General features: G+C 39.5%; 1 protein-coding gene across 1 annotated transcript in view; it reads right to left on the bottom strand.

Moving 5' to 3' along the window:
• Positions 1 to 16309, bottom strand: part of tei (irregular chiasm C-roughest protein teiresias) — a 703385-nt gene that overhangs the window by 105868 nt on the left and 581208 nt on the right. The window lies entirely within an intron of this gene.

Here is a 16309-nt window from a genome sequence, read left to right on the forward strand (position 1 = left end):
CAAAAAAATCAATTGATACTTTCCGATAGCACGGGTATCGGTATCGGTTCAGTCCTACTGTAGTTAGAATTTTTTTATTTTGTCAAAAATAAAATTGTAAAAATAAGTGATTTATGTAAATTCGGGAAAATTTTATATTTTGAGTTACACATTATTGAATTTGTTTTCGAAGGGCTCTCCAATGACAGATTTTATGGAAATTTCCCGTCCGAGAGAAGTTTAGCGGGACTGGACCTACAGTTTAAAGTGAGATTATAGTGGCAATGTAACTGTTGATCCTCTCTCTATCTCTCTCTCTCTCTCTCTCTCACACACACACACACACACACACACACACACACACACACACACACACACACACACATGCATACATACATACATACATACATACTGTAGAGATATGGAGACCATTAGACCGAGAAAACCTCGTCATGTTAATATTCACACTTGTTCATTTCCTGAACTTGTCCGACCAGCGAGTGATCTCAAGAATGCGCTAGCTTGTAACTTCCGTAAAACCAGGAACTGGAAAGGCAAACGCGTGGATCTAAACAGGATCTACCGCGTTTGAAAGGTTTAACAACCTTTCGACGCCTAGAATGATAAAAGCAAGCTCCTACCCGGAGCTCGCTCTCTTTTTGATTCTGACACTCATCGACGCTACATGGATAACTAGTCCGACAACACGTTACACTGCTAACTACGACGATGGAACACGGAGTTACCGCTGCCTAGCATGCTACAAGGCGCAAGGGATCGCTTGGCTTGGTGAACTGAGGGTCGCTGGATAGAACCTTGGAACTGTCACGATTCGGTCTGCGAGAAGCATCAGGACAAGACATCACACACATCTACCAGGTATGAACAAGCGTGAATAACCTTACACCAACTTTCCATATCTCTACCCTCCTAACGGAGCAGGTTCAGCCATCAAATATTATTAAGCTCTACCTAAATGTTTAAATGAAACTTCCCTGTGACCTCTCAGAGCCCAGGAAAACGGGCTTACAACATGGTGGAGGTGCTTCAGGCCCTTTTTGCAATTAAGTACCCTCCTGTACGAATTGCTTTACATTAAATTATTCTCCCCCCCCTTCCCTCCCACTTCGGGAGCATTTTTAAAGTAAATTTTTAGTAATTCCAACTCATACTCCCACAGTACGCTTAAGATGCGTCAGACCCAGTGACAATTATGTGTATTACCCTATGGACAACAACCCCTCTTTTTCTTTTATGCCGAGCCCCCCCTTTTTCAACAAAAATCTAGTTCTTCTGCATAACATGTATTCAAGCATCATTCACACAGGAATGAGAACACTTGCTTATACTTATTTGACCAGCGATATATTAATGACATAAATAACTGTATACCCATACTTTCATTTGTTCTTTGGTCAGCACGACGAACCTTCGTTTATGAATACGTCACAGATAGCGTTGCACGAACACCTAGATTCCTCCCTCGACCAAATCATAGAGTTAGCAACTGCAATCACGGCAAATCCAATAAATTCACGACCTTTAACCCCAATTCCCTCCCCTCCGCTAACACGGTTAAGGTCTGCTAATAGAAATTACCCTCAATTTGTCCTTGGACTAGCAACACCCGACAGAAACCAACCCCAACCCTTAGCAAGTACCCCAGCTCCCGTTTCAACTTCCTCTAACACTGTTAATAGTTCTGGTAACGTAGCTGTACAAACTTCCACCACTAACATGGCCACCCCAATCCCCACTGCATTATACCCGGCACCATTTAGCGGAAATGACCCTAAGCACATTGACTCATTTTTCCTCAAGTTCCAAAATGTAGCACACGCCGCAGGATGGTCGGAAGCTAAGCGTAAAGAGATGTTACCTTTATTTTTGACGGACACCGCTTTAACTTATTTTCATGACATACAGAAACGACCCAATTTTGTAGACTTGACATACACCCATATCAAAGACGAGCTAAGTACGCTATTTAAGGGATCATACCTTTCAGCAGATCCTGTACAGATAATTCTCCAAAAGAAACAGATGATTAGTGAACCGATCCATACCTATGTTATTGCTAAAAAGGCATTAGTCCAGCAATACTTCCCGAACGCCACTGAAGAACAAACTCTTTCTTATATCATCACGGGACTGCGAGCCAAATACATTGGCTGTTTAACCAACAAACATTTTGCTAGAACAGAAGAATTAATTGCCCACCTACAGAATTTCGAACGCCAGCAGTCATTAATTAATTCCCGTATGTTGGAAGAGAAATTGGAAATAGATCAGGCAATCGCTCAGGCAAGCTTGCCCCAGACATTCACCCCGTCACCACTTCACAGCTGTTCGCATGCACAGGTCTATTCCCCCCTCCCCAGTAATTCTCATACCTTGACTCAGCACTTTGTACCATACAACCAATGTCCATCTCCTTCTCTCCCACCATTAACACATCAAGTCCAAAGTCCACAGTCCAATCCGGCTCTCATAAATAGTTCCCACACAGTGTATCAAGGAATGTATCATATACCGAGTTCTGATAGTGCCCGCTGCGCGGCGATACCAGCCGTACCCAGAGTAGAACACGCACCAAATGCCGCCTCTGGTGATGAAATAAACAAACTTTCGTCACAACTCTCGACCTTAGCTCTGCACTCAACCGAACAGATGAACGCAGGGTCTCTCTTCAATCTTTGCTCAAATGTACTGGAATTTGCGAAAATGGCTAATCAAAACGCACATAACAGAGGTTTCAACAAGGGGAATAATACGTCCTCTTCCTACAGAAATAATAATAATCATAGAGCTAATCACAGAGGTAAATTTCGATCGAACTCAAGAGGCCAGTTCAGAAGTAATGGTAACAAGAGGTTTCAACGTCGAGATCAGGCTAATCGCGACGATGCAAATACCTCAGCCTGCAGGTTTTGCGGTCGTTATAATCATCAGAGCGACAATTGCTTTTACAAGCCACAACGAGACAGTGATTTAAACTAAAATCGTCTTCGACTTGCAGGAACGAAATCGAAGATAATACCAGATTAGATAAAGTTCCTATAATTGAGAGAAATGGCCTATACTTTATTAATAGTAGCATACAAGGAAAACAGGTAGATTTACTTATTGACGTGGGTTCCCAAATCTCAATTTATCCTTCCCACCTTCTCCCTACTGAAAGAAAAACATACAAGGTACAATCCACAATCCAAGGTGTGTCCGGATCGAAACTGAGTGTGTCTGAAATTGTAGTTCTTCCAATCATAATTGGAAAGCGTAAATATTCGCACCCATTTAGAATAGTAGATTCAACTAACGTCCCTCCCCTTTTAGGAAATGACTTTTTGAGAACTCAAAGGTGCGAAATGTCGCTAAAAGACAATACAATAACTATTTATCATTTAGGACGTACTCCTAATTATAGTATCTTAAGATCAAAGTACAAGACTCACCAACTGTCCTATGACATATTTACTCAAATTGAAAATGTAAATGTGTATGAGGGAAAAGCTACCCTTTCAAACACAGTTCAGTTAAGTCCACGATCCAAGACTTATATCAATTTGAACATTACCACTACGACACCTAATACCCATAAGCCTGTACTTTTTACACCATCTGCTTCCCTTATGAGCCAGCATCCAGTAGTCCTTCCCAATGCTGCAGTAAACCCGCAGTCACCTGTCATTCACATACACAACCCTACGGAAACCACAATCACTTTGGAAAGTGACACAATATTAGGCGAAATATCGACATGTGAAATTTTAACTGACGTTACTTCCGTTTGGGAACATAAAAGTGAAGATGTTGCATTTTCATACTCTTGTAATGAAAATACTACAGTGAAGCAACAACTCAGTGAAAGTCAAAAGAAATTTGACCCCTCCCTCCTCACAGTTAACCCTGATATTCCCCGAGAAGAAAGAGAAAAAATCCTAAAGCTCGCATACACGTATGCAGATATTTTTCTCTGGCCAGGGGATAAATTAACTAAAACCAATGTATTGGAATATGATATCAAACTGACAGATGACACCCCAGTGTATGCTAAGACCTACCCTATTCCTTTTCATTACCGAGAACCCATGAAACAGGAAGTTCAGAAATTACTAGACCAAGGTGTTATAGAACGCTGTGAAGGGAGTCCCTATCGACACCCAGTCCTATTAGTTAAGAAACCCAATGGGACTTACCGTTTTATCTCTGACCTCCGCGACCTAAACAGGATAATAGCTCCGATTTCCTTACAATCCCCAGACATAAAAACCATCATGACAGAGATGGCTGGAAAGAAATATTACTCAATTTTAGATATGTCCTCTGCATTCTTTCAGGTATCATTAACAGAGCGTTCTAAGGACATTACCGCCTTTTCTATTAACAATCTGGGTAGTTTTAGGTATGCTAGGTTATGCCAGGGATTGAAAACATCGCCCGGTGTAATGAACCGCGTAAGCGAACTTGCCCTTAGCGGAATAGACAGTTCAGAACTTTCTGTTTACACTGATGATATTATTATTTACAGTTCAAATCTCCCCCACATGCTTAACATACTGGACAGAGTGTTTCAAAAGTTACGAACAGCATCCCTTAAATTATCACCCTCTAAGTGTAGGCTAGCTTTTACCGAAGTAAAAGTCCTTGGTAACTTGGTATCTCAAAAGGGAGTTAAGATTTCAGAACACATTCTTAAAGCTATTTTGGAATATCCCACCCCTACCACCAAACGCAAGCTTCGTAGTTTTCTAGGACTTGTCAATTTCATTCGGCGATTTGTGCAAGGTTTTGCAGGACCAACAGAGTGTTTATTTAAGCTTCTTAAAAAGAATGTTAAGTTTCAATGGACTGATGAACACCAGAAGAGCTTCGAAACACTGAAAGAAATGATTACGTCCGCCCCTATCCTCCGCCCTTATGACCCTAAACGCCCCTCATATGTATACATTGATGCGAGCGGAATTGGCATTGGAGGAGCCTTGTTACAGCCTGATGAAGAAGGGAATTTACATCCATGTGCCTATTGTTCACGAGCCTTAACAGACACAGAGAAAAGAGCTGACACATTTTCACTCGAAATTGCAGGTGCATATTATGTATTGAAAACTTTCAAATTTTTTCTTATGAATCAACATTTTGTGGTTCTCACAGACAACAAAGCCTTATCCTATCTTCGTTCAACTAAACACCATAGTTCTATTTTAGGAAGAAGAGCCCTTTATTTTCAGAATTTTGATTTCGAAATAAGGCATGTCAGCGCTAGTAAAAATGAACTTGCGGATGCACTCTCCCGTGCAAGTTTACCGCTTGACAAGACTAATCATGACAAGAAAGATGATGATGATGATGATGACTTATTTTTTCATCAAGTATTTCATGCACAAGCAGCAGATTTTGATATTAGTTCAGAACAACGTAAAGACCCCTATTTCAGAGACATTATTAATGTTTTAGAAAACAAAGATAAAGCTAGTGACCCTAAACTAGAAAAGCTTTCGTATTCTTATGTACTCAAAAATGGAGTCTTATACAGGACTAATAAAATCAAAACTGGTAATCGGGATAGACTTTGTATTCCTCATGCATTAAGAAATCAAGTTTTCGATCTTATTCATGCACACAAAATGAATGGAAGTCACCAAGGTGCACAAAAGACATATAATTTAATGCTTATGCGTTACTTTTTCCCTAATATGAAGAAATTTGTGTACGATAAGGTTCGACATTGCATCCCTTGTCAGATTTCAAAGAAACCACAAGGTTCTAAACCGCATACGCTGCAAACATTTCAACCAGCCCAAATTCCTTTCCAACGAATTCATATTGACGTATGTGGTCCTTTAGTCTCTTCAAAAACGCACAAATACAAATATTTCCTATCAGTAGTCGATAGTTGTACAAGGTATGTAATTACAGCTCCTTTGGCTAATCACGATGCACAAAACATAGCAACAGCCCTAGTTGAGAAAGTCTTTTTAGTTCATGGCATCCCAGAGACGATCTATTTAGATCGTTCAACACCCAATTCAAGTTTACTCTTACGAGAGTTGGCTAATATTACAGGCGTACAACTAAAATATGTAGATACTTGTGCCCATTTCACGAATGGATTAGTTGAAAGTTCATTTAGTTACTTGAAGAAAGTTATGAGAGTCTTTGTGTTAGAAAAGAAAGCTTCGTGGTGTGACTATTTAGCTAGCGCAGCGTTCAGCCACAACGTTACAATCCATTCTGGATCCCTCCAGAGCCCGTATTTTACTTTATTTGGCTACAACCCAAGGATCTTAGCTGACGCAGTCCTTCCTTCGAACCCCGACAATGTTTCCCAGACGAACGCACAGAAACTTGAACTCCTGACCTCCATACGTAAGACCGCACATGACAACTTGAACAAGCGTTACGAACAGCAGAAAAAGTACGCAGACAGCACTTCTAGGAAAATACAGTACTCACCAGGACAACATGTATGGATTCTAGATGCCACTCCAACTCCAGGCGTGTCAAAAGCCTTTGCGTCCTCTTATAAGTACAAAGGAACTATTCTTCGCAAAGTTAATGAGAATTCCTACGAAGTAACTTACATCGCCGCCAGGAATAAACAAAAGACTGACACTATTACTATTTCTAGACTCAAAGCCCGCTACGACTAGTGCCATGATAACCCCACTAACATTCATTAACACGCCACTCTGTTGCCACTCGCTTTAGCCTTCTCGCTCCTCGTTGCGTACATGCTAGCATCCCCTGATCCAGCATTTTCTCACGCTCATCGACTCCCCTCCCCCCTCTTTCCACTTCCAGTGCTCGCACTGCATTTCTGCGTTAGAACGAACTCATTTTTATTTTTAATACAACATGGTTATTTTATTTTAACAAGACCAGGATTATAGAATGCTATCTCAGTCGTCGGAACATTTATAATACATCTCTTGCCTAATAATTAATTTTTTTTTACAGATATTTTAATGTTATTTTATAATTTGCGATTCAACGCATGGTAATAGTCAGAACATATCACTTAGCTGATTTGACTAATAAGTACTTAGTGTGTTTATGATTCTAACTAGCAAATATTTATTTTTTTTCCCCATTTGCTGGTACATATACGCTCAAATGAAGAAAAAAGTACAAAGAAATAAAGAAATAAAGAACGAATGAACTAAGATAGAACAAGATCAATGATTTAAAGAACAAATGAACTGCGTAGAACTTGCTTGAACAATTGGCTTTTTGGCCATAGCAATTTTTTTTATTTACGCTCAGGTGTAACGCGAACTGCTTCTTTGAAAGCTGCAATGCACTAAATATGTTAACAAAGCATATAATAAATATAGGCAAAATGTTCCCACTCTCTCCTTTAATTTTATAGTTCAAATATTGATAGCATACAACATGGTATAGCTCATATCCCATGAAATTAAAACCTACTCTATTTATCAATGAACTTTTACACAAATATATTACTTAGTCTTTCTCACTTCTTTTTCAATTTTTTTTTATTAGCAGCGAATCGAAGGCGCTTAAACCTTTGTCCACAAGACACGTAAAATTCTTGCAATTGCTTTTATAAACGACATTTACACATATTACAGAAGGAAATGTCTCGTAATCACTTAGTTCGTTCTATTAATCGCTGAATTCTCCTTTCTTTTCTCATTTGATTCCGGCTAAGCCGAATATTCTAACTCCCCCCCCCCCCGTTGCGCCCCGGCGAACTTTCCTTACAACATGGAATTATTCCACCTACTCCCCCCCCCCTCGTTGCCCCGGCGAACTTTTCCTCAGGTAAACCTGTTAATCATAAACAGCCCCCCTTAAAACCTCTACATCCTATAAGTAATAACGCCCCTTCGCCGTCATTCAAATCAGATATTACCTCCCCTCCCCCCCAAAATAATTCACCAGTTTTAACTGAAAGTCCCTTTTCAATCGATTTTATAACCCGTCATCACTTATTGTAAATCTGCTCCACTACCTTTTGCTTTTTCCTAATTTTTCCCTTTACGCTTGTTTCATTATCTCATCGCCACGGATGTTCCTGGACCCATGACGACCACCGGCTTGTACCATCGAGCGACAGACCTAGGCTCATCGCAGAGACCGACGACGATTTTGTGGAGTCCCAGCCCCAACAAGGACCCGTTCCCGTCTGGACCCCATGGCTGATTTTTCCATCTCCTACGCCGCGACCCAGACGTGGAGCGCTTTACCCCGGACGTCTCTTGACCCACAGCGCCATCGCAAAGTTGACTTCCAGACTGCCTTCCCATGACGATCTACATCGACAAGGCCCCGCCCACTCCGTGCATCCTGCACTTGTTTACTGACGACACATGATACTTATTGTTATCTTACATCGGCTACAAGTGTTCCGGTGCTCAGCTACTTCAACTACCGTAAGGCACACGCATGTCCATTACAGTGCCAAAGTTTGTGCCCATGGGTGCTACCCATACTGGATTAGAGATACGTCTCTTTCTTTTGTGTTTTTATTATCGACAGCTGCACAGAACGTCCAGCCTATGGCGGCATGCAGTTTACAGAGTTGCCATAGGTAACATACCTCAAGGCTCCGCCCAGCATCGTGTATGTTCCGCCGAGTGTACTTTGAACTCAGCAAACAGTAAATACAACCGCTTGCGGTTCCCGGCGTTTCTTCACACTGTGCTGACATGTGTTTTTTTTTATTATTATCGTGTTGTCATCACTCAATCCAAACTAGTTCAGTGTCACACTTATGTAATTGTGTTTTATCCATGCCTCAGAACTTAGTTGTTGTGCTCGTACTTTTTGAGTTTATAAGAGGCTATGACCTACAATTTTATTTTTTTTCTCTACGTGTTTTTATATTTTTTTTCTCAACGGTGTTTGGTGCCACGATATGATATGACTATTCTGGTGATTTCAATTTTTTTTTATGGTGATGCGATTCTTCTAGTGATTTACTGTATTGGTTTTCTACGAGTTTGATTTGTTAATAAATCCTAATTTTTAAATATAATCTACTCCGGACGAAGTAGTCGACCATCACAGAATGGTTCGATTATTTCAACAAGGGGAATGTAGAGATATGGAGACCATTAGACCGAGAAAACCTCGTCATGTTAATATTCACACTTGTTCATTTCCTGAACTTGTCCGACCAGCGAGTGATCTCAAGAATGCGCTAGCTTGTAACTTCCGTAAAACCAGGAACTGGAAAGGCAAACGCGTGGATCTAAACAGGATCTACCGCGTTTGAAAGGTTTAACAACCTTTCGACGCCTAGAATGATAAAAGCAAGCTCCTACCCGGAGCTCGCTCTCTTTTTGATTCTGACACTCATCGACGCTACATGGATAACTAGTCCGACAACACGTTACACTGCTAACTACGACGATGGAACACGGAGTTACCGCTGCCTAGCATGCTACAAGGCGCAAGGGATCGCTTGGCTTGGTGAACTGAGGGTCGCTGGATAAAACCTTGGAACTGTCACGATTCGGTCTGCGAGAAGCATCAGGACAAGACATCACACACATCTACCAGGTATGAACAAGCGTGAATAACCTTACACCAACTTTCCATATCTCTACCCTCCTAACGGAGCAGGTTCAGCCATCAAATATTATTAAGCTCTACCTAAATGTTTAAATGAAACTTCCCTGTGACCTCTCAGAGCCCAGGAAAACGGGCTTACAACAATACATACAGAAAAAGAGAGAGGGAGATTCTATAAATTCAATACATGACAAAATCAGAAGATAAGGTACAACCGGCCCAAATTAAAAAAAAAATATATATACATCTCCTCTTCTTAAGGTCGGTCAATAACCCAAAGAAATAGCGAAAACAGTTTCTCGTAGCAAGACCAAAAATATATGCAGGTCTGTGGCAAGATTTGCAGATGCATGTCTGCTGGGACTTTACTAAGATCCCTTCAACATATGTTTTACCCTTGCTGGTACCGCCAGATCAAATCTCCGTAGCTTCAACATACTCCTCCTGCCAAGATGAGGTTTTCCTTTTTTCTCTTTTGGAACTTGTCTCCAACTTTCTCTCGTCTACATCTCCTTCGCTCCTCCCTTTTCTTAGCATCCCTCGTCGAGATTTTCTACCTTTCTGCGAAAAAGGGTTATTGGTTTTGCTGAGTAAGGGGTTGTCCTCTCGGCGAAATTTTCCTGAATCCGTAGATTGGAGTTCTGAAGTTGCCAACTTACGAATCCTTCTGCTCTTTTCTTCTCTCTCTCTTGGATATTCTTTTACACGAAATATTGGTTTCATTAGAGTTTCTCTCCAATCTTTCTCCGCATGATCATTAGAAAAATAACCACCGTTTCTCTCTCTCTGAAATTTACCTACATAAGTAGCAATCCTGAGGAGGGAAACACCAAAGATTCAGCAATGAATCAAAATGTTGGTGTTGTGCTCTGAACAACTGTCCGAGAGAATTCAACACGACTTCATATGCGCTGTAAACTTTAATTTGCACCTTTTTGACAACGTTGCTATTACTTGTATTTTTCTCTTAAGTTTACTGTTACTTTGTTGTTTTCGCTAGAGAAACCGCCGACCTTCGTGGCGGAGTCGTTAGCACAGCAACCTATGACGTCACGGGTCCCGGGTTCGAATCTCAGCCTGGGAATGGATGTCACTTGTGAACATCTCTTCATCAATTTTATCTTATTATCACTAATTGTCGCGATTGGCCAAACGTGGAAGAAAAGCGACCCAAAAAAATAAAATCAAATCGCTAGTGAAGAACTCCTAATTACTACAGGCCTCCCCGATGGTGTAGAGGTGACGTCGTCGCCTTGTAATCAAGGGGTCCCGGGTATGATACCCGGTGGAAGCAGATGGTACTGTGATTCGAATCCCACTTTAAACTGTAGGTTCAGTCTCGATTAGCCCTTCTGTGCATAAAGTGGACTTACAAAACCACTTCAATTCACATAATTATAGCTCTTTTCAGTTCTTACGGCGGGCGCTCTAGAAGCTGGCAGGGGAAGTGGGGAGCGGGGATTACGTAACAGACCAACCAGACAACAGCGGTGGCGCCGAGAGACACGACGCGGCCGGAAAAAGTACTACGTGAAACTCGTTCTACTGGCCGCTACGTTTCATATCGTGCTGGATTGGTCGATTCCCCGCTCCCCACTTCCCCTGCCAGCTTCTAGAGCGCCCGCCGTAAGAACTGAAAAGAGCTATAGTACAAAAGGAATTAGAATAGGAAAGGCAAATATTAGTTTCAAGAGTATATCTGTATATATATGAACAGGGTACTGATTTTCGATACTTTTTATCAATAATTAATCCGTCATACGTTGACATGACCACAGAAATATTCATAACCAACAATTACTACCACTTGGAGAGGAAATCATTAAATTAATAATGTTCAAAAAGCTTTTCCTCAATCAGGATATAACGATAAAATATTCTTTCGAAAGCCAATTTTCCAAAACAGTGCTCTAATGTACGAGAATAATATTTAACTCATAATGAAACAAGGATGTACAGGAAATATTGAGTGCCTTGAAATATGGACACCGAGAGTTTAGAACATATACAAGTTTAGAGTCAAAATTACAGACAAATTTGCATTTTTAGGTACGTATGTTGGTTTTGTCTTTTCCATTACATAATGAGGTACATCTTCAATTGTTTGAAATTAACTAGTTACTTTTTTAAAATTGCAACTCTCAGTCAGTTACTTTCCTCAGATAAGGAGTAAAAAAAAAAGATTGTTGCTTTCATGGTTAGTTATCTGTACGATCCTGTGGTTGATTAACAGAATTTTAATCCTCAAGGAAACGTTTTGACACGTTAACTGTGTCAAATGATGCACTAGAAGTGCATCAACCTTGAATTGGTGCATTGCGAGTTCTGTATGCACAAGTCACGGTAATTGTAGCCGAATTACTTCTTTGAGAGAAGTAACTGTGTCCGTTCCGACTGAGTTACATTTTTAAAAATTAATCTTCCGAAGACTGATAGAGTACTACTTTTCCTTCCTAAACCTGCATAGTAGCATTACGATTTGATGGAGTAAGGGTAAGTTGTGACGGGAGAGGGCGTAACATACTTCCTACAGGGAAAGTATACCAAACACAGAAATATCCTCGAACCTTGAAAAAAAAAAATATTTTCCTCAGTTGAGCTCTACGAAACCGAGTTGAAACAAAAACGATCACCTTTTGAGTATTCAGAGGGTCCCTCGTCCCGTTAATAATTGCAATTAAAAACAAATATTCCTGCGATGCGTAAAAACAGAGCGGGATTTGTGCGGCGGGCAGCCACGTTGTGATAATTAACCCAAGAGCCGGCGCAAGATAAGAGAGAGCCATCAAACGCACCGATTTTGTTGAATGCACTCAGCCGCGATTAGCTTTGCAAACAAGGCCAGTGAATTTTGCATGACGCGAGGGCAAAACTCATTAACAGTGCACTTAATGTATCGAAAAGCGTTCAATAATTGCGTCAGCGAGTTCTCCTAGGAACCCCCCCTTTTTTTACACTCGCAGAAACCAATATCACTGGTGTTCATTTTTTCTAAAACGATGTCCTTTGTATTTGAAAATTAATGGTAATGTATTGTAAGGCAGGTTACTGGTTTGTTTCATATCCGCAAACAGATTGGTATTGTTCATTAGGAGTTTGTTTTAATGTTTTTTGCTTCATTTTCAGGGACGTCGTTAGGGGGGGGGGACACTGGCCCCCTGAAATGTTCGCATGGCCCCGGCAAACTGTTCTACATTTGCTGAAAATTTTACTTTCATGACAAATATTGCAAAATAGTTTCTCAGTAAATGTCTCTTTAAGTTAGAAACACTGTTCTTGAATTTGAGTGACACGAACCCAAAATAACACATTTCATTTTCGTTTTCCTGGTTCTAGCTATAGTGGATGTCAGTGTAGGAACCTAGCACTTCGTTGTTTCTCGGAATCTTGTGGGAGTGGTCTTTCCACCCCTAGAAGTCGCAGGTCAACAACAGGCAGGGTTGGGCGTTGGGTGTTGCCGTTGCGTTCAAATCGTAGCGTTCCTCTGAACGCGGGGATCTTAAATAGGGGTGTACTATTAGTACTAGTTGATGGTAGAGACAGCCCTGAACGGGCAGGTACAAATATCTAACTATTCATTAAAATAGACTCATGATTCGTTTCTAGACTGAAGTGAGCAATGCAAATGGCAGAATGGGTGTAGACTAGCTTACCCTGTTCGGTTTAGAAATAAGACCAGTAGCTCCTGCTTCTCCGATGATTCCAGATTAAAAGACCTCGTGTCGCTCTCATGCGCACGTATTTAAACACTCGCTTGGCCTCTCGTCACCTCTTACCAAAGGCCAGTGTTCTTACCATTTCCTGTAGAATGCTTATTCTACACATTCTGAGCAGGAGCTGACAAGGTCTGCCAGGGTCAATATTTCTTAATCGAACGGGGTATGGTACGAAATAATGTTTGGAGCTTGAGTAGTTTGTAACCAGATTGAAGAACGACCGCTTGTGCAGCGGTAAACCACATATATGCAAACAGTTACAACTGGTCCCGAATCAGAGCGCCATACACGCTAAATAAGTATAATGGTGGCAGGATGCCTATGTAGATTATCATATCTCCGGGTAACTAGTATTATTCGCACCAAATAACTATTCTGCTATTGAAACAGCCTAAAACACGCAACGATGGCGCAGTGATAGCGTTGTTGCCTTGTAATCGAGGGGTCCCGGGTTCGATACATGGGTGGAGGTACACTATGACAATAAAAATAATACATTGTCATAACTACATTTGAAAATGGTTAGGCTAAGTCCAAAGTTCCACATTTGTGCAATATCTATAATAATTTAGTCATATGATTGCTCAAAATTTTATTCATATAATGCAATTAAGTGTCTGAAATTACTATTTAAACTAATTTCATTAAATATGATGTTTAAAAAAGCCAATTTGTATATCATGACAAAATTATCAAATTGTGCAATATTCTGAATTCATATTCATAACAGTTATTTTTGACTGACAATATGAAAAAACAAATATCTTCAATCATATGTGTTCTTTCAGGCAAGCAAGATAAGTTACATTCAAATTTATAATTAAATTTATTGAAATTATGTACATTTGCATTGACATCAAGGTTTATATACAAAGGTCAACTCTTTAAAATTGTTCAATGTCTAATATGATGTCATACTTGGTATTTTGTATCAACATTCAAAAAATGGTAATTGTAATCATTAGATAAGTATATTGTGATATACATAGTAAAATAGCTGTAACAGAGCAAATATGTACATTTACAACACAAACATTCAAGCTGTTAAGCACTTATGGACAAAAATATAAAACAAAAACAATTGAAGATAACACATACTAAAAAATCTGGCTTGAACTAGTTGCTCTAATACTAGTTGTCTGTGACTTTTAAGAAAATCTCAAGATGGATGGAAGATAAGTAAAAATGTGGCTATTGGTGAAGGATGCATATTGGTAAAAATCTGGATATTTTGAAAGATTATACTTTACAAGTTAATCTCTAATAGTTTGTTTAAACTATATAGAGACATTTTGATGATAACAGAAGCTTGAAAATGCTTTTATAATGGAATAATCTGTATAACGAAAAAGGAAAGATTTGGAACTGGTGTAAAGTGCCTAGTTTAATAATTGAGAGTAGGAAATTATTATCTGCTGGCATCTGCATTAATTAGCTAGTAAATGAATATTGCATTATCTAAAATGAGAATCTTATGAGAAATAAGACTAAGTGAGTGAAATATTATCTGCATTTTGGATGTGAATAAGCCAAATGTGAAGTTTTGAAAATTGAAGGAAGCCATCTTGTGGACCTGATTGAGGAATTTGACATGTTGAGTGTGCTCAGATGTAGAACTGAGGCATGCCCAAATATTTAGAGAAGGACTTGCTTTGCCTCGCAAGGAGACAGTAAAGAAGTGTTTTCTTCATATAAATGTTCTTTCAAATAATTGCATAATTTGATGCTATTGTAACTTTTGTTGTTTCTAATTTTTTTTATCAATATAATAATTATAAAAATATTTATTATTGTATGAACATAAACACTGTTCATCAGCATATGTAAGCTGGTATTCCTTTTCAACATATATCCGTAGCTTCCTACTGAGCTATTACATTTCTTTGAATTTTTGACAGGTATATACATAAAATGATGTGCCGATCAAGACTTCATATTTAACCGAGGACATTTATCAAAGTAATTGATTAGTGAGATAGTTTAGACTGAATTGTCTTCTCGATATTTAGTCACACTTTCTTCTCTTTTCATCACGTTCCATCGTCATATTTATAAGATTATGAGACGTCAGGTGATTAGTTGAAAAGGTTCAAGCTTATAATAATCTTTGTATTGTTTTGCATCTTGTTCTTGTTTCTGAGGTTAGGTGTTTATTTCTTTAAATATGCTTGGCAGATGTTATGGCCGCTCTTAATGCTATCAAGGATGGCCAAACAGAGCTCAAAGCTAATCAGGAGGATCTCAAAGCTAATCAGGAGGATCTCAAAGCTAATCAGGAGGATCTCAAAGCTAATCAGGAAAAGACTGATACTCAATTGATAGAGCTGAAAGCTAGCCAGATAGTGCTTAAATCTGGGCTGACAACTCTTCAGCAAACTTCTGATGCTCAATTAAAAGAAATTAGAATTGATCTTGCTCAATATAAGAAGGAGTGTTTGATAAGAACAGAGAATGTGGAATCTCATATAAAAGCATTATCCATGAAAGTGGATACTGATATTTCTGCAGTATCCTGTGTTGTGGAACAAAAGATGGAAAATTTGGGTAAGCAGGTTGGTGCTGTACAAGAAGCACATGCAGATTTGGCAGAGCGACTGCATGTTGATATGAGACACATGCAAAAGGAATGGTGTGAAACTAAACAGCATTTAGCAAATACTTTGTCCTCTCTTTCAAGTTTACCTAAACATTCAGTGTGTGATGGTGCTTCTTCTCCACAAATTCAACCTAACCAAGAGATGAATTCTGATCAATTTCAGTACAAAGTGCTTCATAATGAAGAGGATGGTTCAGCAGGAAATATGCCAAATGAACTTATTCAAACCATGCAAGGACTTGTGACAAGTGATTGCAAATTAGTGAATAATGATCTCTCTCAGGACCAGGTTCTGCAGGAACAAATAATGGGTGTAAAGCTAGAAGTTTTAACATTGGTTAAAGAAGTGTTGTCACCCATTAGTCAGTGTCGGTTAGAATCAGCTGGCAGAAGAACTCTTACAAAGAGAAAACGTGCAAGAGTTTCTACAGTAGTGAATAGTTCTGATAGTTGTGTTGATGAGGATGTAGTGCGCAAG

The sequence above is a fragment of the Lepisma saccharinum genome, chromosome 25 (genome assembly GCF_977018435.1).
Source record: "Lepisma saccharinum chromosome 25, izLepSacc3.1, whole genome shotgun sequence".
Classification (NCBI taxonomy): domain Eukaryota; kingdom Metazoa; phylum Arthropoda; class Insecta; order Zygentoma; family Lepismatidae; genus Lepisma; species Lepisma saccharinum.